The sequence below is a fragment of the Trichechus manatus genome, unplaced genomic scaffold (assembly GCF_000243295.1).
Source record: "Trichechus manatus latirostris isolate Lorelei unplaced genomic scaffold, TriManLat1.0 scaffold00345, whole genome shotgun sequence".
Classification (NCBI taxonomy): Eukaryota; Metazoa; Chordata; class Mammalia; order Sirenia; family Trichechidae; genus Trichechus; species Trichechus manatus.
The window spans coordinates 76712-100381 of record NW_004444281.1 but is presented as its reverse complement, the minus strand read 5'-3'; the positions used below and the strand labels follow the sequence as shown (position 1 = coordinate 100381).

The 23670-nt window shown below is 41.4% G+C and overlaps 4 non-coding genes across 4 annotated transcripts; 1 reads left to right on the top strand and 3 right to left on the bottom strand.

Annotated features, from left to right (window-relative positions):
• Window positions 1–3276: 3276 nt before the first annotated feature.
• On the bottom strand, window positions 3277–3349 carry TRNAV-UAC (transfer RNA valine (anticodon UAC)). The gene has a single exon. It is a non-coding gene; the product is annotated as a tRNA-Val (tRNA).
• A 4926-nt stretch (window positions 3350–8275) lies between these two features.
• TRNAT-AGU (transfer RNA threonine (anticodon AGU)) lies at window positions 8276–8349 on the top strand. The gene has a single exon. It is a non-coding gene; the product is annotated as a tRNA-Thr (tRNA).
• An 8691-nt stretch (window positions 8350–17040) lies between these two features.
• On the bottom strand, window positions 17041–17114 carry TRNAI-AAU (transfer RNA isoleucine (anticodon AAU)). Its single transcript has one exon. It is a non-coding gene; the product is annotated as a tRNA-Ile (tRNA).
• A 373-nt stretch (window positions 17115–17487) lies between these two features.
• TRNAI-AAU (transfer RNA isoleucine (anticodon AAU)) lies at window positions 17488–17561 on the bottom strand. Its single transcript has one exon. It is a non-coding gene; the product is annotated as a tRNA-Ile (tRNA).
• Window positions 17562–23670: the final 6109 nt, after the last annotated feature.

Below are 23670 nucleotides of genomic sequence, written 5' to 3'. Positions count from 1 at the left end.
TTTTTTTTTTTTTTTTTTTTTTTTTGGTTTTTTTACAGTACACCTAATATTTAGAAGGGCAAGAAGCTCTATCATCTCCTTTTTTAAAATGATTTAGGTTGGGAAAGTTCTTTTTTTCTTCCAAGTATGAAAATCTGTTGAGATTTTGATTGAAATTTCATTGTGTGTGTGGGTATACATACATACAGAATTTTAGAGAAAATTTCTATTTTTATTTTTATTTGATTGAACTTTTGTTTTCATTAACATGGTGTATCTCTGCATTTAAGTATTTTTTAATATCTATCAATAATGTTTTACAATGTTCCTTTTGTATTACACAACATTTGTCAGATTCTTAGGTATAATTTTTAAAATTTATTTTCCATATGTTTCTGAATTAAAATTATGATCATTATTTAACAAACATCCTAAACTCACCTATTAATTTTAAACATTTGTTGATTTTTCAAAGCTTTCTCTGTAGATGTTATATCATCTGCTAACAATGATGCCTTAATTCTTCCTTTTCAATTCTTATGCATATTTACTAAGATTAAACTATCCTAACAAATTAAGATTGCTCTCTATAGAATAATCATATTTTATTTGCATAATATTCTATATGTCTTATTATTTCAACCCCCAAATCATCTACTGGTTGTTTAAATCTCCTCTCAGGTTTTTTAGCTGCACCCAGGCTCCTCTCAATTTCATCTCTTTGCAGAATTCTTCCCCAGACATGTATGAAATATTCCTGTCTGGTCAAGTTTCCTTCTACACGGCAGACACATGTTATCCCTGTCATGCTGGAGTATCCTTCCACTTCTCTCCTATATTGCCTTTCATATTGCCTTTGTGTCTCATAGTATCTGTATTTCTTAAATTACTTTTTCACTTTGGTGGAGCATATCCTCCAATACATTCTGAGAAAAGGAGAATGGGAGGTAAATTTTATAAAACAACGTATATTTGAAAATGTCTCCAATTTACTCTCACACTTGATGGATACTTAGATTGGATATAGAATTCTAGGATGGAATTCATTTTCCTTCAGATTTGAACCAATTGCTCTATTCTAGCTTCCAGTGTTGATCTTAAGAAGTCAGTTATTCTGATTATTGATTCTTTTTGTGACTTGTTTTTCCTTCTCTGAAATGTGTTATGCTCTCTGTTTCCTCAATAGTGGGGTAGGTATATGTATAATTTTACCCTTTTTGCTGACTACTCACTGATTCCTGACTATCTAGAAATTACTTTTCTTTAGTGCTGTGAAATGTACCTGATTTTTTTGAACTTTATCTTTCATTTTTCCTATTTATTTTTGGAAGTAGTAGTGTTTAAATATTGCACATCCTGAACTTTTCCTCTAATATTCTTTTTTTTTTTTTTTTTTTGCTCTTTCATTACTATCTTTTTGTTCTATTTACCAGTGTATTTTTTATACTTTATGATCTACTTATTGAATTTTTCATTTATAATAATATATTTTTTATTGTTAAAAAGGCTTTTTCCTTGTGCGAATACACCTATCCTTATTGCAACAATCAGTGTGGTCTCCCATCTCTCTGAGTATATTAATGTTGGCTTATTCTTAGCATTGTTCTACCTATGTAGCCTTTGTTCCACAAGTTATTTCTTCTTCTGTTTTCCCGGTCTTTTGGTAACTTTAACATTTTCTTAAGATATATGGTGATTCTGCGTTTTCAATCCATAGTTAAGATTAGAAACTTGATTGGAAGCTCTGACTTTTTGGGAGGAACTTGTCCATTGTGAGTGGATGTGGGGTTGAAGAGATCTGGGAAGGCTCACTGTGTAAGGTAAAGGTTTTGGAGATTTCTCGTTTTCAGTATGGAACCTCGGTATCAAACGCATCAAATGCCTTCCAAGTCACAGAGATCCCCTGTTTTATCCTCTTGGTAGAATAAATCTGAAATCTTCTTCCAGAGAACTCCCTGCCAGGAGCTAGGAGAGCCTGACTTTCTGGGTAAGAGAAAGTGTCTCCCCAGTTGCGTCGCTAGGTTGCTGTCATACAGTACGGTAACTCATGGTGTCACCCCTCACCCCCCTATAGATCTCCTCTCGTACCAGACCATACAGAATCTTTAGTAATGTTTTTTGTGCTAATGTTACTCGTAAATTCTAATTCCCGTGTATCACTGAATGCAATGGCAATAGTAATGACATAAACAACTAGCAAAATTAAAAACTACACCTTTAAATTACAATATCATCCGCACAGCTGGGCCAGCCGGGGGCACCCAGGATATCGGGTTATCCAAGGGCACCTGAATCTCAGCTGCAAAAACAAAAAATCAACAGCATTTTAAACCGCGGAGGCTCCGGGAAAGGACCCAGAACACCGCCACTCATTTCCTCCTGGAGAGCTGAGCTCTGCGCTCCCAACATAGACTCTCCTGCTCCCTGGAGTCCCGACATAGGGAAGAGAAGGCGCGAGGGAAGGGAGGTGGGGGCCGGCAGCGTCATCACCCACTGGCGGCGGCCGCAGAGCAGCGGGAGGAGCCGGGCTATGTCTGTGGGATGCAGCGCCAACAGTCCTCGGGAGGAAACAGGATTCTTGCTCCTCCTCCTGAGGCGTCAGGCTCAGTCAGTGGGCGCCGGGGCAGCGCCGGGCTGTGGAGTGACCCTGCTGGCTCTTCTGCAGCCCGGCCGGTGCTAGGCGCCCTCAGCAGCCGCTGAACTTTGTGAGACCTTTAACTTTCCTGCCGCCAAGGAAAAAAAATAATAAATTTCTGCTGAAACACTGCACAAAAATTTTGTAGTCAGTCATTTTTGTAATCACGCCCTCTGCCGTGTCACCCGGTGTGGTCCGCACCCCCCACTCACTCCCCTAGTGACGCCACTGAGTTCCCCAGAAATGATTCTGGGGAGGGGCTCAAGGGGCTGGCCTCCATCTTTACCCACCCACACCTTTCTTTGGAGTTGCTTCTGAGGACTAAGGCCTTTTGACCTAAATCGTATCCTCATACCTCCACGCCAGTTTTACAATTTCGGGTACCCCTGCGTATTATGTTTAGTGTATGGAGACATTCAGGCCTCATTGAAAGCTATTCCTTCCTGGCCCTTACAGTACCTAGAAGGAGCAGAAATAACAAGATTGTGTTCTGTGACAACCTCCACTGCGCCCCCAAGTGCTAAGCAGTGTACGAAAGTGGATCTCCCAGAGGAAAGCTGGAAAAGAATCAGCAATTCTGCCTGTCCAACATCACCCTCCAGTAGAAAACGAAACAAACAACGAAAACAGCTCCACTTGCCCTCAAAAGAAAAAGCAAACCTTGACTCCACTGGGGATCGAACCCCGGATCTTCCGCGTGTAAAGCAAACGTACTAACCACTACACTATGGAACCGTAACAAAGTCACGTGGTGCTCGTCTTCCAATACAAAAGTCACTGAACAAATACATTGGCGAATACCTACAGTTATTTCATTCAAAAGCAGTGACGTCACCAGAGCGGTGCGGGGGGTGCAGACGGCACCTCCTGACACTGTCAGAAGGGGTGACACCAAAATGACCCCAGCGTCCGCGGCGGCGAAGCAGCCGGCGAACCAGCCCAGCCTGGGGAGGGGCCGCCAAGGCAGTGGCGTCACTAGGGTTAGTGTTACCCGTCACCCAGTGAGGTAACTCGTCACCACCACCACTACCCCTGCCCCATCACCCGCCAGTCGGGGTGCGGGCGGCCACAAGCGAGAGGAAAGGAGCCGCAGGGAGCCGCTGCGTGGAGCCGCGACGTGGAGGGGGCGGGGAGAGGCGGCGGGTGGGGCCGGAAGGGGAGGCCAGGCGGCCTGGTTGCGGGAGTGATAGTAACTCTAATCACGCCATTGTTCAAAAGTAGCCCTGGTGGCCCAGTGGTTAAGCGCTAAATTGATAGCCAAAATTTCAGTGGTTCGAATCCGACAGCTGGAGGTTCCGCGGGAGAAAGCTGTGGCAGTGGCTTCCATAAAGATTTACAGACTTTGAAAACCTGTGGGACAGTTCCATTCGACTGGAAGGCAACAGGTTTGATTTGATTCAAAGACAGATAACCTTGTTTAAATATATATACAGAGAGAACTCCAGTGCCAAATTACCTTTCCAGCACATCTTGCACACAATCTACGCTTCTAGGAACATTTCTAGACTAATCTATATACACTCATTCGTTCAAGATTTTTTTTTTTTTTCAGCACCTACCTCGTTCCAAGCACTTGGCGACGTGCTACAGATAGAGCAGTGCAACAGTTAAAAACCCATGCGTGTATGGACCTTACATTCTAGTTCTTACCAAATAACACCTTGAATAAATTTCTCCCTTTTTCCTCTCCACCCCAGGTCTCCTTTTCTATGACACACTATAACTCTGACAAGTCTCCCTTTAGCTTTGGAATGAATTAAACTATGTACTTGGCCCTTCTCTCTAGAGCCTTAGTGAAGAGTTGGCGTTTCCAAAGTCAAGCAGCAGTGGAGGCTGCTTCTTGCAGGCCACTCAATTCTGGTTGATCCTTTGTCTGGCCTCAGCCTCATAGGAATCAGCCTTGGGCTGTTATTGCTGACAATGATTCTCTCTCCCCCTGGTGAAGTTAGAGCAGGTCAGATATGCCTCCACCCTCCAACCTTTTTACCAACTCTGACACCAACCGACCCTTACAGCACTCTTTACTTCTCTGCTGAGTTTGAATTCGTTGCCATGGCCACACAAACTCACAGACCATACTCACAATTATGGGGTTTATTAGGGAAATAGCAGGTTACAATTCAGGTTCAGGAATGCTCAGGATACAGTTCTTCCATCAGGGCAGTCTCTTCTCAGCTGTGCCACAGGCAGGCCTCTCCCCTGGCCCTTGGCCTCTCAGTCTCTGACCTAACCTCTGCCCTGCTTCGGCAAGTGTTACAAAGCTCTTTTAGTTCCACCAGTAAGGACCCGGAGGTGCCCAACTCTGCCTGCAAACCCTGGCCCAAAGGCACTCAGCTCTCTTGCTTCGTAGGCCAGGAAGCCCATTGTGCCGTCTCCTGCCAGTCTCCTGCCAGTCTCCTGCCAGTCTTCTGGTTTTGCTGCTGTTGCTGCTGCTTCTCACCATCTCTAGTGTTAGAATTCTCCCTCTCTGTCCTGGTTCTGCTGCGTCTGCTGCTCCTCTCTGTCTTCCGTGTTACAGCTTCTCTCTCTGTCTCTCAGTGTCTCCCTTTACAGGAAAAACAGGTCATTTCATTAAATACATAATTACATGAAAGTGTGAGGAGGTTTAGATAAAGTAATTGCAGGATGCTACATGAGCACCCTCATCTCCGGAGTTCCTTCCTAAACTGACATTTTGGGTCAGTCTGGACACTAGAAGACACAACTTCAACAGATTGTCATATGAAAAGCCATCCTCTGCTGTCCAGTACACCCCACTAGACCCAAGGCAGTTTTGCCAGGTGTTTCTTTCCTCATCAGAACTCACTGCTTTTATCTTCTTCTCCAAGGATAGCTCGATATTATACCTGATAAAGCAAGAGTCTCCAGAGTCAAATTTGAGTTATCTCCAGTGGGATTGTATGGAGATAGTGCAAATATTTTATAACTAGCCCCACAGTTAACCCAACTGCTGTAATCCAAAGGATACAAAGACAGTAAATATGATGTTGCCCCAGGCCACAGTGAGTTCAGGGAAAAATCATGTAAGTGGATGTAAGGATTGAACCTCTGACCTTGATGGCCCTCCCCCCAAAAAAAATCACATGGGAGAGCTTGTTCCTAACACATTCCTGGGCCCCACCAGCAATAGCTCTGACCCAATAGGCCTGGACCTGAACTGTGTTTTTCCCAAGTGCACTTACCTGATTGTGATGACCACCTTGCTGGGAGTGGGAGTTAGTGGTAATCAACTTTCAGGAGAAAGGGCCCTCTGCCAGGTTTTTGGAGCCAAGCATTCTCAGAATATTCCAGTGTGATGGTCCTCAGTGTTGACTCCACGTTACCATCTGCAAGTGAGCTTTTCCATACACTTATCTTGATGGATCTACACCCTAAATGTGAAAAGAAAATCTATACCCATACATTCATTTTTCTTTTTTAATAGAGGAGGACGTGTTTGACCTAGTAGCAGGGAAAATGACCCTTTAAACATAACTCCAGAAGTACAAACCATAAGGGGAAAAAAACATAAATTTGATTACCATGGGCTGTTAATTTCCTGGTTGACAAAGTCAACAGAAAGGTAAAGGAGTGGTCTAAATATTATAATATTTAGGGTAACATTCAATATTTTGGTCTAAAATTCACAATAGACTAAGATCTATAACATACAATGTACCCCCATGTGCATCAACACAAAAACTGCATCAACCTTAATGAAAACATGGGCAAATGGTAGGAAAAGTCAATGTGCATAAGATGCAATTCAAACACCAAACAAACATATAAACAAATACTCAAAATGTTTAGAAAACATATAAATTCAAAATAAAAAAATGAGATTCATCACTCTACACATATTAGATTACAAAGTAGAAAACTGGATAATGTTAAGAGTTGACAGGGATAAAAGGATACACAGTGTCTATAGGGTCACTATGAGTCAGAATCAACGGCAACAGGTTTGATTTTTTTTTTTTTTTTTTTTTTTGGTGGGAGTGTAGACTGGAGAATAAATTGGGACTAATCAGCCATTTTGCTCTTATGTATTTATCCCACAGATATCTTCGCACAAGTACGTAAGGAAACATGGATGAGGAAGCAGTGTTATTTGGAGCACCGGGACAGTGGAGGCAACGTTTGGGTCCATCGTTGGGACAGAAGGTAGGAAAGACAAGGTGAATGCCCACCATGGGATTTTATACAGCAGTCAAAATCAATGAGCTAATTGGACACTGGTTGATTTTGATGGATCTTAAAGTCATAATGCTTAATAAAAATATATACCATTTATGGAAAATGAAAGTATACATTCACAAAACAGTCAGTTTTGCAAAACTACATGTAACCAAAGTGATACACAATAATGCATTAGAAAGGCTGCTTATGTAAGGAGAGGAATGGCAGTGGGACATGGGGACAAAAGGGAATAAATCTTCCAGCGCTGTTAAGAAGGAACAATTAGGTACAGGCTAGCCTGGGAGGAGAGAGCTGGGAAACCAGGTCTAGGGAGGCTCTAGCACAAGAACTTCTAAGTGATTTCTCATCCCTCCAGGGCCTTGCACTTAGTACATGCTCAGTGAATGCTTAGGTCCTTCCTCATCCTTCTTCATACAGCACAAGGCAGTTATTGAAATATTTCAGAATGGTGGTCTCATCTGTCCTTCCTCACACTAACCTGTTTTCGGTCGAACATGCCACAATTCCTTTTACATGTCCTGTTTGGACATGGAATCTGAGGTTTCCATGGGCTTTCCAAAGGCTGGTCTTACCTAATGGGGAGGTTGTGGGACTCTACTAGGATACTCTCTCCGCCATGCCCAGGTTAGAGGCTCTCACAGCATTCTGTGAGGTTTGTTGACCACAACGTACTCTAGGTTTCTCTTCTTTTGCATCCTCAGTTTTACAATCTGTGAGGACAGGAATCAAGTCTGTTTTAACCCAACAGACCAATAAGCAGAACAAGACTGTGACAAGATAGTGTATCTTACGGAATTTCAAGCTTAAGCAATAGATCTGCTGTTTAGGAGGCCAAAGCTGTCTTTGAGAGATCCTGACGGTGCTGAGTTTGGGCAAACAGAGCCGGGTGGCTGCGGATCTCCTCCGCATCAGCGTATCCTCATCTGCGCCTGCTTTCTTGTGCCCGGTGAGATGAAATAGAGGGAAGCGAGATGGTCTCGCTCAAGTGCGGTGAATTAGCTCAGAAAATAGCTCCGTGGGCTCTGTAACTGGGCGGTAAATGGCAAATTTTTTAAATCTTACTTTCTTTGTCGCTCTCTAGAATATAAACTCTATAAGGGAAGAAATATTTGTTTTATTCACTGTTCTATACCTTCAATACCTAAAAAAGTAGTGACACACAATAGTGGGTCAACATTTGTGGACAAAATGAAATAACGAAGAAATAAACGTAAAATACGTTGCAATATCCAATATTTCCTCTGGGGGGCGATAGTCACCAAGAAATAGGATTCATTCATTTCCATTTGAAACCATTTTAAAACCTGCTTTAAAGAATGTTTTCTTTTCCTTTCTTTTTTTAACATAAAAGTTTCTGCTTTAGTACAGCTTCAGAAACACAGATGTGCTTCTTTTATCATGAAATTAAGTTTAAGTTTCTGGCAAATTGCCACGTTTCACAGAAAAGTTATGAATACAATGTAAGTGAATACCCCCCAAAGGGGCCCTGTGGCTTAGCTGGTCAAAGCGCCTGTCTAGTAAACAGGAGATCCTGGGTTCGAATCCCAGCGGGGCCTACTTTGGTTGATTTTGTGTTTTCAATTGTTACGTTGCCTCTAAATTTGTTGGAGATGCGTGAAGAAATTTACAGCTGGTTAGTAGTTGAATTGCTATTCCAATCATGGAGAGTCCGTTGCCAAGGAATAAGATCTAAAACATAAGGGGTTAAGATGAAGGGAAAAAGTAAAGTGATTTCTGTGGCTGATAGAAAACAATGGGTTTGCAGGCAGTGGCCGAAAAGATGGTTACTAAAACTACGATATATCAGTTGTGCAAAAATTCACTTTCAGTACATGATAGAGAATAGCTTTTAAAATTCTGTCTTGGAAGTTCAGTCTCAGATCTCCTAATCTGTGATCTCCAACATTTTCAACTAAATTATGGAGTTTGGTTGTCAGTGTCAGGCAAAGAATAAATAAGCCATGGTATTTGGTTTCGAGTCAGACTCGTCTTTATTTTTGAGAATAAGAGAGCACTGGTGAACTTTAGACTGTCACCATTTTTATTCTGTACAATGCTAAGAATTGTCATATTTGTGCATCACTATTCCTTATTCTGTTGAAAAATATAAGTAATCGATTAAACTATGTCTTAAAGATTTAAGTAGCTAAAACTACTAACTTGGAATACTTGTTCTATTAGCAAACAATTTCAGCGCAAATTTGAAAATGTGTACTTATTATTAATTTAAAGATGCCGAAAGATGAATATATTGCATGTTAGTAATATTTTAATAATATGAAATTAGTTCTGAACTTGCAGACCCCTCGGGTCAATCCTGAAGTAAAGTGTCAGATTTTCCAGAAATGAAGAAGTATAATGAAGGATAAAATTTAGAAATGAATTTTATTTGCCTTGGTTTAAAATACCTGTGTTTGAAAAGATATATAGATATAGATAATCTGCTTAGACAGCAAAATATGCTGTGTTCAGTAAATAATAAGGAAAGCAAATAATAAGAGTCTTTTAAAAGTCCAACCTGAGATCACTTATGAAAATTGCGAGTAAAATAAACTTAAAAAGGTCTATATGCGGCACCTACATAGATAATTAGGCCGGATTTAATAAGAGCAGTCTTATTTTGTGATCAAGAATATTCTTTTGAGATTATTTGTTATCAAAAGTAGGGGAGTCTGTAGAAAAAAATTCATGTTTCACTGGAAAACTATGCATTGTCCACATATAGCACAGCACATCTTTCTGGCACATCAAATTCTAGCCTTTCATTATCTTTGAGCTATTTTATGATTCTTTGTAAATTGACAGATATGCAGCTTCTGTGTTGTTCAGTTGAGTTTCACTTGACTGCCCTCCCTCTGTGGAAAAAACAATTTTGTCTCCATTTCCAATTCAGTTTCTTTACTCTATATAAACTTGTGCTTTTTGACCTTTCCTTTGAACCGTTATAACATCTATCTGGTTTCCACATCGAATGAGTAGAAAATAAGATCTTTATAAAATGTGTTCATTTTTTTTTTTATTGAGGTAAAATTCACATAATATAAAACTAACCATTTTAAACCGTACAATTCAGTGGCATTTAGTATGTTCACAGTGTTATGCAACTATCGACTCTATTTAGTTTCAAAACATTTTTGTCACCCCCAGAAGGAAACCCTGTACCCTTTAAGGAATCACTCTCCATTCCCCACCCCCTACCCCCACCTCAGCTCCTGGAAACCACTAACCTGCTTTCTGTCTCTGTAGATTTATGTATTCTGGACACTACATATAGATAGTATCATATAATATGTGGCCTTTTGTGTCTGGCTTCTTTCATTTGCCATAATGTCTTCAAGGTTCATCCACATCGTAGTATATATCAGTGCTTCATTCCTTTTTATGGCTGAAAAATATTCCATTGTATGGATATGTCACATTTTGTTTATCCATTCATCAGTTGATGGACACTTGGGTTGTTTCCACATTTTAGCTGTTGTCAATAGTACTACTATTCATGTGAAAGTATTTGTTTAAATACCTGTTTTCAATTAATTTGAGTATATTCATAGAAGTGGAATCATTGGATCATGTGGTAATTCTATGTTTAACCTTTTGAGGAACCACCAAACTGTTTTCTGTAATGGCTGCACCATTTTACATTCTCACCAGCAATGTATGATGGTTCCAATTTCTTTACATCCTCATCAACACTTGTTGTTATTAGGTTCCGTTGAGTCACTTCCAGCTCATAGTGACCTTATGTAATTTAACAACCAAACATTGCCCAGTCCTGCACCATCCTCACAGTTGTTGCTGTTTGAGCCCATTGTTGCAGACACTGTGTCAATCCATCTCATTGAGGGTCTTTCTCTTCTTCCCTGACCCTTTATTTTACCAAGTAAGATGTTCTTCTCCAGAGATTGGTCACTCCTGATAACATGTCAAAAGTGAGGTGAAGTCTCGCTATCCTAACTTCCAAGCAGCATTCTGGCCGCACTTCTTCCAAGATAAATTTATTTGTTCTTCTGGCAGTCCAAGGTATATTCAATATTCTTTGCCAACATCATAGTTTATATGCATCAATTCTTCTTGGTTTTCCTTATTCATTGTCTAATACCATGGTTATTTCCTTCTTTTTTTTTTTTTTATTATAACCATCCTAAACCAAAAAGACCCATTCCCATAGAGTCAGACTCATAGTGAACTGTCCCACAGGGCTTCCAAGGAGAAGCCAGTGGGCTCCATCATTCTACTGGCAGTGGGGTCCAAACCCACGTGGACACCCGCTCCTTGGATGTTAAGTTCAACGTCTTAACCACTCAGCCATCCGGGTGATGTAACCTCTCTAGTAAGTGTAAAGTGGTACCTAGTGTAAAGTGGTACCTCGTTGTGGCTATGAGTCAGCATCCACTCAATGGCAACAGGTTTGGTTTAGCTTTTGGAATGACTAATAGCAGCCCTGGTGGAGTAGTGGTTAAGAGCTATGGCTGCTAACCAAGAAGTTGGCAGTTAGAATCCACCAGCTGCTCCTTGGAAACCCTATGGGGCAGTTTTACTCTGTTCTATAGGGTCACTATGAGTCGGAATCCACTTGACAGTACACAATGACTGATAATGTTGGGCATCTTTTCATCTATTTGTTGGTCATTTGTATGTCTACTTTAGATAAATGTTTATTCAAATCCTTTGCTTATTTATTAATGGGATGTTTGTTGTTTTCTTGTTGAGTTTTAAGAGTTCTTAATATAGTCTGGATAGTAGACGCTTACCAGATACTATATGATTTGAAAATATTTTCTTCCATTCTGTAGGTTGTCTTTTCACTTTCTTGATAGTGCCCTTTAATGTAGAAAAATTGTTAGTTTTGATGAAGTCCAATATATCTATTTTTTTCTCTTGTTGCATTTGGTGTTGTATCTAAGAAGTCATTGTCAAATCAAAAGTTATGAAGATTTACCCCTATGTTTTCTTCTAAGAGCTGTATAGTTTTAGCTCTTCGGGTCTTTTATCTGAGTTAGTTTTTGCATATAGTGTGAGGTAGGAGTACAACTTTGTTCTTTTACATTTGGATATCCAGTTGTCCCAGCACCATTTGTTGAAAAGTCTATTATTTTCCCATTGCATGGTCTTGGCCCTTGTCAAAACTAATTGTCCATCGATGTATGGGTTTATTTTTGGATTCTAAATCCTATTTCATTGGTTTATACATCTACCCTTATGGCTAGTATGTTATATAAATGAGTTAAAAATAACCGCTGTATATTGGCCCCAAGTTGTTTACTTCTTCATAGCAAGCTGAGGCCTATTAGCATCCCCCTCCAAAAAAGAAAAACAAAAAGCCCACCAGCACCAAACTCAAATTAGGACATATCCAACTGTTTCAAATATAGCCCAAATAAACAGATTTTAGCCATTTGGAGTCTGCCTGATGTACATATCTCACCAACCTGCACCCGACATATGCTAACCCTAAAAAAAACCCATTGCCATCTGACAAGTCAATTCCAACCCATAGCAACCCTACAGGACAGAGTAGAACTGCCCCACAGGGTTTCCAAGGAACAGCTGGTGAATTTGAACTGCCAACCTTTTGGTTAGCAGCTGAACTCTTAACCACTAAGCCACCAGGGCTCTATGCTAACTCTAGATAAGATAAAAACCCTGTAGTTGTAAGCACACTAGGATACTGCTATTCTTTAGAGCTCTCTGATGCAGAAACTCCCTACCTTGCTGCAGGAGAACATTGCATAGGGACAGGAAAGTTTTCCCCCTTCCCTTCTCTTTCCCACGGTTTTTCATGCCCTCTTTCCTTCTGGTGGTTCCCTTCGCCCTTGCCTCTGGTAGACCTCCTGCTGTGTGGGACCACCTGCTGCATGTGGCTGTAAATTCACTGCCCCCAATAAATAGCTTGCTGTGCAACATTGCTATCTTGTAGTCACATCTTTTTCATTGATCAGCCTCGAATTCCCTCACTGCACAGTACAACACTTTTTTGATTACTAAAGCTGTGTAGTAAGTTATGGAATCAGGAATTATGAGTCTTACAACTTTGTTTTTCTTTTTCAAGATTGTTTTGACTCTTCAGGGTCCCTTGCAATTTCATATGAATTTTAGAATCAGCTTTTCCATTTTTGCCAAAAAGGTCATCGAGATTTTGATAAGGATTGCATTGAGTCTGTAAATTGCTTTGGGTAGTATTGCCATCTGCCTTAGTTATCTAGTGCTGCTATAACAGAAATACCACAAGTGGATGGCTTTAACAAACAGAAACTTATTCTCTCACAGTTTAGGAGGCTAGGAGTCCAAATTCAGGGTGCCAGCTCCAGGGGAAGGTATTCTCTCTCTGTTAGCTCTGGAGGAAAGTCCTTGTCATCAATCTTCCCCTGGTCTAGGAGCTTCTCAGCACAGGGACTGCAGGTCAGAAGGCCGCACTCCGCTCCCTGCTCTTACTTCTTGGTGATGGGAGGTCCTTCTCTCCGCTCAATTCTCGCTTTTATATCTCAGAAGAGATTGACTCAAGACACAACCTAATCCTATAGATTGTGTCCTGCCTCATTAACACAACTGCTTCTAATCTGACCTCATTAACATCATAGAGGTTAGAATTTACAACACGTAGAATAATCACATCTTATCACAAAATGGAGGACAACCACATAATACTGGGAATAATGGCCTAGCCAAATTGACATATATTTTGGGGGGACACTATTCAATCCATAACACCATCTTAACAATATTAAGTCTTCCAATCCATGAACATGAGCTATCTTTCCATTTATTTAGGTCATCTTTAATTTCTTTCAGCAATGTGTTATAGTTTTCAGTGTACAAGTCTTACATCTCCTTGGTTAAATTTATTTCTAAGTATTTTATTATTTTTTATCATGTATTCATTTTTATACCTGCATGAGAGTCATGGTTTTACCTTTTTATGTCTTTTAACAAATGAATATGTAATTTCCTTTGATCAACAGGGGGCTTTGGAGCCCCTACGTTAGGGCTTCTTGAAATAACACATGGCTTCACACAGAAAATGCTTTATTCACATAGAATTGAAGGTGCAATCGTACTTCCCTCTCTCCAGTCCTGCCTGTGTACTTCCCATCCTTGGTGGTAGGGTAAATTTAAAGGCCCCAAATATTCAACTTCTGGTGGCTAGAAAAACTTTGTTTCTGTATATAAGGTTAAATGTGCTATTTGAAAAACTCTGTAAGTGTTCATAAATTAGAGATCCCCAAGATATATCAAGTGAAAAATCAGAATACAAAAAGTGTATAATGTTATGTTTTATGTAACTACAAAGGAAAAATAAAATGTATATTCATATTTAAGGAGCCCAGGTGGCGCAAACGATTTTCGATTGGCTGCTAACATAAAGGCTGGTTGTTTGAATCTACCCAGTGGCTCTGCAAAAGAAAAGACCTGGCGATCTGCTTTCGTAAAGATTACAGCCAAGCAAACCCTATGGAGCAGTTCTACTCTGTCACATGGGATCACCATGAGTCAGGGGCCGCTTGAGGGCAGCTAACAACAACGACATATTCACATTTACATCTATGTGCATAAGGAAAATCAAGGAGGATACATACAAAACTAATAATTACATATGAGAGGTAATGCTGAGAAGTGGGCAGATGGGAGTTGAGAGAGATAGAAACTCTTCACTGTTCACAGAGTTTCTGATTTTTGAACCATGTGAATATATTACCTTATGTCAGAACATACGTGTGTGTGTGTGTGTGTGTGTGTGTGTGTGTGTGTGTGTATCTCCTTAATCTGTACATGGATCTTATAGATTGTACTAAAGGAAGCTTTTTTTGTTTGTTTTTATTCTTATGTGTTGATATTATTGAAAATTGTTCTCTCATTTAAAATTGTATTTTCTCTTACATTCACTGGTGAAAGAAAAATGACCCAGGATACAGTACTAAGAAGTATACAAATAGTTTTACAATTTCTATTTGCATTTGCTTTCTATGGCTGCTGTAACAAATTAGCACAAAATTAGCAGCTTAAAACAACATCTGTTTATTATCTCATAGTTCTGCAGTTTAGAAATCCGACAGGGGCTGCATCAGACTAATATCAAGGTATTGGCAGAGTTGTATTCCTTACTGGGGGCTCTAGGAGAGAATCCACTTTCCAACTCATTCAGGTTGTTGGCAGAATTCAGTTCCATATGATTGTAGGATTGAGGTCCTCATTTCCTTGCAGGCTGTCATCCAGAGGTCGTTCTCAGCTTCTGGTGGCCACCTGCATTCCATGGCTGGTGGTCCCCACATCTTCAAAGCCAGCAACAGTCCGTTGAGTTCTTCTCATACTTCAAATCTTTCTGCTTCATCTCTCCTGTCATGTCATCCCTTACATTTCTTTTCTACTTGCAGCCAGAGATGTCTCTCTGTTTTTAAGGGTCTATGTGATTTAACTGGGCCTACCTAGACAAGCCAGGATAATTTCCCCACTTTAGGATCCATAACCTTAGTCACATCAGCAAAGTCCCTTTTGCCATGTAATGTAACATATTCATAGGTTTGGGGGGACCATTATTCTGCTACCACACTTGTAAAAGATGAAACAATGCAAATAATTAAGCTTTTTCACCATGAATCTGTTTTTGATTAGATAGAAATGTAGCCTTCCAGGCCTTCTTCCCTGCTCAGTTGATGCAGTCCAGCAGTTTTGTGGATGGAGAGGATGTACTCCTAGAGCGGAAAAGAAAGAAGAAAGAAAAAATTACCTGGAGAAACGCTGCATCAAGATCAGACTGCTGAAAACCAAGGTTAATGCAGTGCCTTAAACTGACCAGCTCATCACCCTACCCAGATGAGCCCTAGAAGAGGAAGAGGAGGTTCAGCATGAAGACTGACAATGGCACAACCTCGACTCAGAGCCTGGATTTTCTACTGCAGGACTTAAGAAACTTGCATGTTGGGGCATTAAACTCAGAAATCATTATCAGAAGAATACTTTAAAAAAAAGGGGAGGAGGATCAGAGTAAGAGCATTGGATGGAAATGTCATTTTATTAAAAGAAAAAAAAAGAGGTACAGAGGTTGGGAATTGAGTTTGTTTTTCTGTCTGTAAGCAAGGGACGATGAAAGTACTAGAATGAAGGTTTAATTCATACTTAGGTGAATAAAATCCACTGTTTTGGTTTCCAAATAATACAGTATGTGTCTATTATTAGGTGTCCTGATTTGAGCACATTACTTAATCTCTCTTTACTTTCCTTCCCTCATCGGTAAAGTGAGGATAGCAATAGTTAACAATACAAGCATTTAGAACAGTGACTGGCACATAGTCTGTATTACATAGTCTTTGCTACTATATAATTATAATTTCCATTCCACAAATATTTATACAACTCCTACCAGGAATATATTAAGAGACGTGAGATTGAAAAGAAAGAATACAATACAGCCACCCCCCACCCCACTCTTGGCCTAAATGGGAAGAGATCATCAGAGCACGTGTAATGCATGCTTATATCACATTGGAGAGTCACCAGGCCAATGAAAAGATTAATGTTTCTGTAGTCAGACAGAGCTGGATTTTAATTCATTTGCTGTGTAGCCTTAAACAACTTTTTTGAGCCTCAGTTTCGTTACAGGTAGCATAAAAACAATTAATACCTATCTCATGCGATTTCTATGAACATGACATTAACAATACTGGTAAATAATGATGTAAGAATGGCTCCAAGCACATTGCCATGGACATAGTAGGTGATCAATAAACCGGCAAAAAACAATAACTGGCTTAAAGTCTGCACCTGGAAAAAAAAAAATTTTAGAATGAATTAATAAATGGTAACTACTACTCCATTGCCTATCAGATAATACACTTACACATTATACCTATACTTTTAAAAAAGAAAAGGAGTAAAAATATGTTAGGAGACTGAGGGACAGTGCAAGGGACGAGGACAGAAACAGATAAAGAGGAGATGCGTGCCAGGCACACGAAGACTCTGGCCAGACTCCGGGAAAAGGGCAGGACAGGGAGAGCGAGGCGCTTAGACCTCATTTTTGTCATTTAAGTCTGCGACTCAAAGCTTTTATGATACCTGTTCCAAAACAATTCAGACTGTTTGGAAAGGACTTGGTAAGTGGCAGCACCGAAGACGACGGGTGAAATATAACCAAAAAACAACCACTGACCCAGATTTCCACCGCGAAGCATTGATAATTGCGAGTCTGGAACTCCATCGCAAGCGGCGCGACAAACCGGGTATATTCCCCACACACAGAAAAAAAAGACCTCTGGCCCGTACGGGGATCGAACCCGCGACCTTGGCGTTATTAGCACCACGCTCTAACCAACTGAGCTAACCGGCCTCGCTATACACTGTAACTCTTTCTTTTGAAAGTTTAAAATACGCCAAAAACGTATTGTCTCAAGTTTTTTCCGAAACAGTTCTTCCTATTCCCACCTTCTCTAAATACACTCGCCCTACCTCATTCAGTTTCCTTTAAAAACTACATCCTAACTTTTACAAGTTATTTCTTTAAAAAAGAAAGGTGGGGGAGGGGGAACGGGGAGGGACCTTAAAAGTAAAATTGCTCTAGCGAGTTAAACTACTGAATGAACGGATAGTCAGGGATTTGGTTTAACGGTAGCGATTTAAGATCCGTAATTGGGTGTGTGAAGGCAGCATCCACAGGAGACGTGGTAGACAGAAATATAAAAACCGCACCCTCTCCTACCGAGTAGCCCATACGGGAATCGAGCCCGCGAGCTTGGCGTTATTAGCCCTACGCTCTAACCAACTGAGCTAACCAGCTGCCTAACACCCCTGTTTTTTTTCCTTATATCTTTAAAACATACCCAACTAATGTCCGCTAGTGTTCCTGTGCAAGAAAATAAGTGCTTTTCCTTCTTTTTTTTCTTCTTTTTTCCTCCTTCGTGTAAGGAAATGGAAAGGAGAAAACCCCACTAACGGCACAAATGAATCTTGCCTTTTCCGGGGAAACTTAGTCTTTCTCAAACTGCCAATACTGACCCGAGAAGACTCAGATTAGCGTCCCCCAGCGGGGCTTCCTTCCTCCTACCCTGGGAAGGCCCGGGGCAACGCGAAGCTGCTCCGAGCCTGAGATCGCGGCGGGCGGATCACGGAACTGGCCACGCACGGTCGAAGGACTTGGCTCCAGCGCATGGGGTGGAGATTCTTCTCCGCTCCTGGAGACCATTCCGGGCAGCTCGGCTCTCCACAGAGGCCTAGGGACCGGGGAACTTGCACCCTCTTGCGGCCTCAAGGAACGAGAACTCGCAGCTGCGCATCCTGGGCCTCCTGCTCTGAGCTCCGGAAGGTCAAAGAGGTGGCGCTGCAGCTCCAATCACCAGACTCTTGGGGGCGCCCGAGGGCCGGGCTGGAGTCAGCTGGGAAGAAGGGACCGTAGGGAGAGCCTCTCTACAGAGCCTCCGACCCGTTCCAGGGCAGAACAAGACCCCTAAATCAATGACAAAGGAAGTCGAGGCTAGGACACGTCTGGAGTCAGAGACTGTTATCTAGACCGGGGGAGAAAGGCCTGGATCTGAGAGGCGCGGCAGTTCGGAGGCCCTAGTCAGTTGACTCAGAGGAAGGAGGCGGGAAACACAGTCACCCTGAGGGGTGCGCCCCTCCCAGCCATGGCCTGATCCACCTGATCGTAGATGTCAACCCAGGGAGAGTCTGGAAGGTCAAATAATTTCTGATTCATCCTGCACTTGCTCTCTTTGCTCTGCTAGGCCCTGTAACTCCCCCCCCCCCCGTTTCCACTTTTCTGTTCGTTTGTTGCATCGATATTATCTGAACACACACGCATCTTATTAAGACTTGAAGGACACTCCGCGCCCCCCCCCCACACACAGTTTTTTTAAAAATCTTTTTGTTAAAGGAGAGATAATAAACGTTTTAATGAGCCAGGTCGACCATTCTTTTACTTATTTTCCATTTTGCAATTTATAATTTTTGTTTTTAATTTAAACAAATAAAAGCTGTAGATCATGCGCCTGATCTTTGGCACAGTTCTTTAACTTTGTTTTTGCATCCTCCATATAAACAGTTCATTTGCCTTGTCTTCCCGTAAAAATTCGTTGAAAGGTGAGTGAGAAAACCAGATTTTTTTTTTTTTTTTTTTTTTTTTACTATTTGCTCTCTGTAGTTCCTTGTCTTCTCTTTGTGCTTTACCGCTCCCGTTCAGCTTTCCAAACCCTGCGAAATCTCTCTCTGATTTACTGCCTGGGAGCCAGCCGTTTGGATCGCCGGGAGTTCTTCAGAATGCCTTGCTGGGGGTAGGGGAGGGAGGTGGCAGGAGCATTCTCTCAGCTATTCCACCCCGTCTCCTTCCTGGCCCGGCCCTTAAAACCAAAAAAACCCCATACCCATTGCGCTCAAGTCGATTCCAACTCATAGCGACCCTACAGGACAGAGTAGAACTGCCCCATAGGGTTTCCAAGGCTGCAAATCTTTACGGAAGCCGACTGCCACATTCTTTCTCTCACCGAGCAGCTGGTAGGTTGGAACAACTGACCTTTCAATTAGCAGCCAAGGGCTTAACCACTGCACCACCAGGGTTCCTTTCAGCCTTTAAACCAAACCCGTTGCAGTCGAGTCCATCCCGACTTATACAAAGTAGAACTGCCCCATCAGGTTTCCAAGGAGCGGCTGGTGGATTCGAACTGCTGACATTTTGGTTAACAGCCGAGCTTTTTTAGCAGCCTAAAATCCAGAGAGCCCTGGATTGATTTCCCTTGGTTTTCCTGCCATGCGCCCCAACTTCAGAAGGCCTTGCTCTTGGGAATGCATCAGTGGTATTTCTCTCAGTTTTCCATCCTGCCCCACACCCCTGTTTGGCGTACTCACTCTGATCAGTGACGTTCTGCGTTGTTGAAGCTACTGGGAATTCTAATCTGTCCAGCAGGTCCACAGATAAGCCTTAAAAATCTCTTAAAGATTGAGCTGGTTTCTCCATACCTGGTCTTCCGTGATCTCTCCTCTTCTGCCCCTCTGCCCCTCTGCCCATCCACCAGGAATGAGGGCAGACAGAGGCCTCTTTTCTCCTGTGAAAGCCTGTTTCTGGAGTTTAGTTCACTTAGATTTCTTTGTATCCTCAACTCCTCAACTATTGTTCTATCTTCCAGTTCACTGATTCTTCTGGCCCTCCATTCTGTTGTTAAGCCCATGCCCTGAGTTTATTTCAGTTGGTCAGTTTTTCAATTCTAAAATACCCATGTTGTTCCTCTTTATATTTTCTACTTCTTTGCTGAGGCTTTTTATTTCTTTGCTGAGTCTTTCTATTTTTCATTTGTTTCAAACATGTTTGTAATTGCTCACTGAAGCATTTTTAAATGGCTGCTTTAAAATAATTGTCAGATTATCCTAACATTTCTTTCAACTTGGTGTTAGGCTCAATTGATTGTCTTTTTTCATTCGGTTTGAGATCTTCCTGGTTTTTATTTGACTAGTGATTTTCAAGTGTGATTTAGAATATTGGAGCCAATATTTCCTGTCCTAGAATGTGACCCAGCTGGAGCTGGACTCACAAGGACTCACAAGGACACATCAACTGGGCCCTGAGGTACAAAGACAATTAAAAAAGAAAAACAAAAACAACCATTGCTGTTGAGTTGATTTCAACTCATAGCAACCCAATAAGACAGTAGAACTGCCCCATAGGGTTTGCAAGGAGCAGCTGATGGATTCCAACAGCTGACCTTTTGGTTGGCAGCCATAGCTCACTGTAGCTCTTAATCACTGCACCACCACGGCTCCATAAAGACAGTAGCTAGGACAATCTTGGAAAACATATTTTAGGGAACCTTTCACATAAACTAATAAAACAGCCCAAAAGACCCACATACTTTCTACTCTTATCTTTTTCTATTAGCATTAGTGAACAGTAAGATTTGTTGGAGCCATGAAAACCCTCCTGACTGTCGTTACTGAAACATGTACCAATGATTGTTAAGAAAGGCGATTCGAAATGTAGAATCACCATGACTTAACAGTGTTTAGCCAACCTGTGAGAAGGTGAAGCTTTCAGTGGTGCCCATTTCGTAATGTTAATATATACTGGTCATTCGGTAACATCCCTTGGACTTGGGCAGACATGGCTTTGGCAGCATGCTTGTCCGTTTTCCCACTTTTGACTATTCTGTAATATTCCTTGGATTTGGGCAGACATGGCTATAGCAGCATGCTTGTTTATTTCCTACTTTTGCCTCTTTGAATATATGCCGAATAAAATCTTTCTTTTTTGCTTTACTAAATTTGTGGTGATTTTACCCTAAAACAAGTGAAACTTGGACGTTATGGGTGTGTGAGTTTCTGGCTCCTATTTAAACCCTCTGTTTTAGCTGACTTTCTATAACTCCACTCTGGCAGGTTAAAAGAGGAACAACTCTTCATTACTGCCAGGTGGAGTTAAGAAGTCCAGGGTCCCCACTGAGAAACCCTTTTAATCCTCCTGGAATCCACACATTTCTGGGCCTATGGAGTTAGGATGATCCACCCAGGCCATTTGCCCTTGGGTGTTCTTTCCTTGAGTCGTGGAGAAACTGGTTCCTGGGAGTTGCCTTTGAGTCCAACAATGGCCTAGATAAACTAGTAAGACATTTTTGCCTTGCTCTTTTGAAGCATTTAGTCAGTTTCAGGAAACAGATTCCAAGGGTCAGACCGGGAGCTATGTTTAGGGTAAACTGGTAATTATTTTAACTGTTTTTCAAGCCAATGCTGTGGAAAATCCTTCCCGACCACAGATTTATCCATTCTGTTTCAACTCTTTTTTCCATTGCGGTATGTCGATAAGATTTGGTGTGTTTCAAGGGTCTCTCATCTTCAGAACATTTTTTACTCTCTAAAGGAAAGGTTACCCTGATTTGCAAATCATATATTAAATAAACTTCAATCAACTTCTATTATTAGCTTAATATGATTTTTGGTGTAACACCACTCAGTCTCCATTGATGTTGGGAGGTGGTAAGAATTTTGGCTCCCCATGTGGTCCCCACAGACAATACAATGATGGGGGAATGTAGTTATTACTGTGCAATGGTGAAAGTCTTGACCCTCCACTAGACCTCTTCTGACACTACCCCAGCAGGGAGGGAGAGGGATGTATCATTACTGCTGAGTGGTCGTGGAAGTTCTGATTTCCTACTTGGTTTTATCTGACACCACCCCGACAAGCGTGTTAGGTCTCCTTCCTACAGTCTCACAATGGCAGAAGTCTAGTCTCCCCATTGGCCTTTGCTGGCATGAGTGAGGATGGGACCACAGTATTTTCTGTGATATTTGGCTGGAGTAGAATTGTTATTGCCTAAAATTTTTTGTTTTGCTAGGCTGCCTTTTTGTTAGTCCTTTGGCTAAAGGGAGAAGACTTTTCTTGGACATTTTTTTTGTATGCAGCAATTGGTGTTTTGGTTTCCTGGCTTTTTCAGCTCCAAGTCTGGGATATATGAGGCAAAAAGAAAACCCAGGGAACTTACCACCATGTCATTCCCCTGGCCCCCACGTCCCTGGCCAGTCTGCCTTCTTCTCCCCACCTTTCAGAGTATTCTTATGTTTGTTTTATACATAATACCCAGGATTTTTTAGGTCCCTGAGTGGTGCAAATAGTTTATGCTCATCTACTAACCCAGCAGCACCATTGAAGAAAGGCCTGGTGATCTACTTCCAAAAAGATTACAGCCAAGAAAACCCTATGGAGCTTAGTTCTACTCTAACATATGGAGTCACCATGAGTCGGAATTGACTCAACAGCAACGGGTTAGGTTTTGGTTCAGGGATTTTAGTTTCACTTAACAGGAGAAATAGAGAAAAGTACATCTACTCCATTTTCCCAGAAGCCCTGGTAAGTTTTTATATCTGTATTTATTTTTATTATACCCAATGCAAATTTGAGGTTTCTGGAGCAGAGATCAGAGTTATTACTACTGACAGAGGGTGCACCATGTCAGTTCCTTTTGTCTCAATTCTACCCCAGCTTTAACAATCCTTTTAAACAATTAACTATAGAGACCAAACAGTCATCATTTACCGAGAAGCAAAGATGGGAAGGCAAGGAGGGGCAGGGAAACTGGATGGATGGGAACGGAGAAGGTGGGGTGGAAATGGTGAGAGTGCTGACATATTTTAGGAATTGTAACCAATGTCATGGAACAATGTGTGTATGAGTTGTTGAATGGGAATCTAATTTGCTGTATAAACTTTCACCTAAAACACAATAAATTATTTTTTTAAAATGCAAAACAGAAACAACCCTATGGAGCAGTTCTACTCTGTAACACCCAGGTCTCCACGAGTTGCGATTGACTGACGGCAATGAGTTTAATATTACTCTAGCGGCCTGAGTTATCTTACTTAGTTGTTTTCTTGGTTGGTGCAGGTGAGCTCCAAAAGGGCAGGAACTGGGTTTTGTTCATCCCTATATCTCTCTGGTGGTGCAGTGGTTAAGAGCTCAGCTACCAACCAAAAGGTCAGAAGTTTGAATCTACCAGCTACTCTTTGGTCACTAAGAGTCAGAATCGACTGGACGGCATTGGGTTTTTTTGTTTTGTTTTAAATCTCCCTGTATCTGTAGGGCTTTTAGCTGCATACTACTCTGTACTGTTTGCATTTCTGACCATTTGCTTGCATTTATGACCGTTTGCATTTCTGACCATTTGCTATTATTTCCTCCTGAACCATTCTTCCCCCACGGCTTCTGTGACATCAGTTGTCTGGATTTCTTCCTAACACTTCTCTTAGTCTTCTTCATAGAGCTTCTTCCTCTGCATACTTCTTGAATGTGCTTCCTAGGGCTCCCTTCTCAGTCTTTTTCTCTCTACACCAGTGTGTCTTAGACTTTTCTGAGTGTTAGATCCTGTTGAGAGTCTGAAGTATTCCATGGACTCTTTCCCAAATTGCCTTCC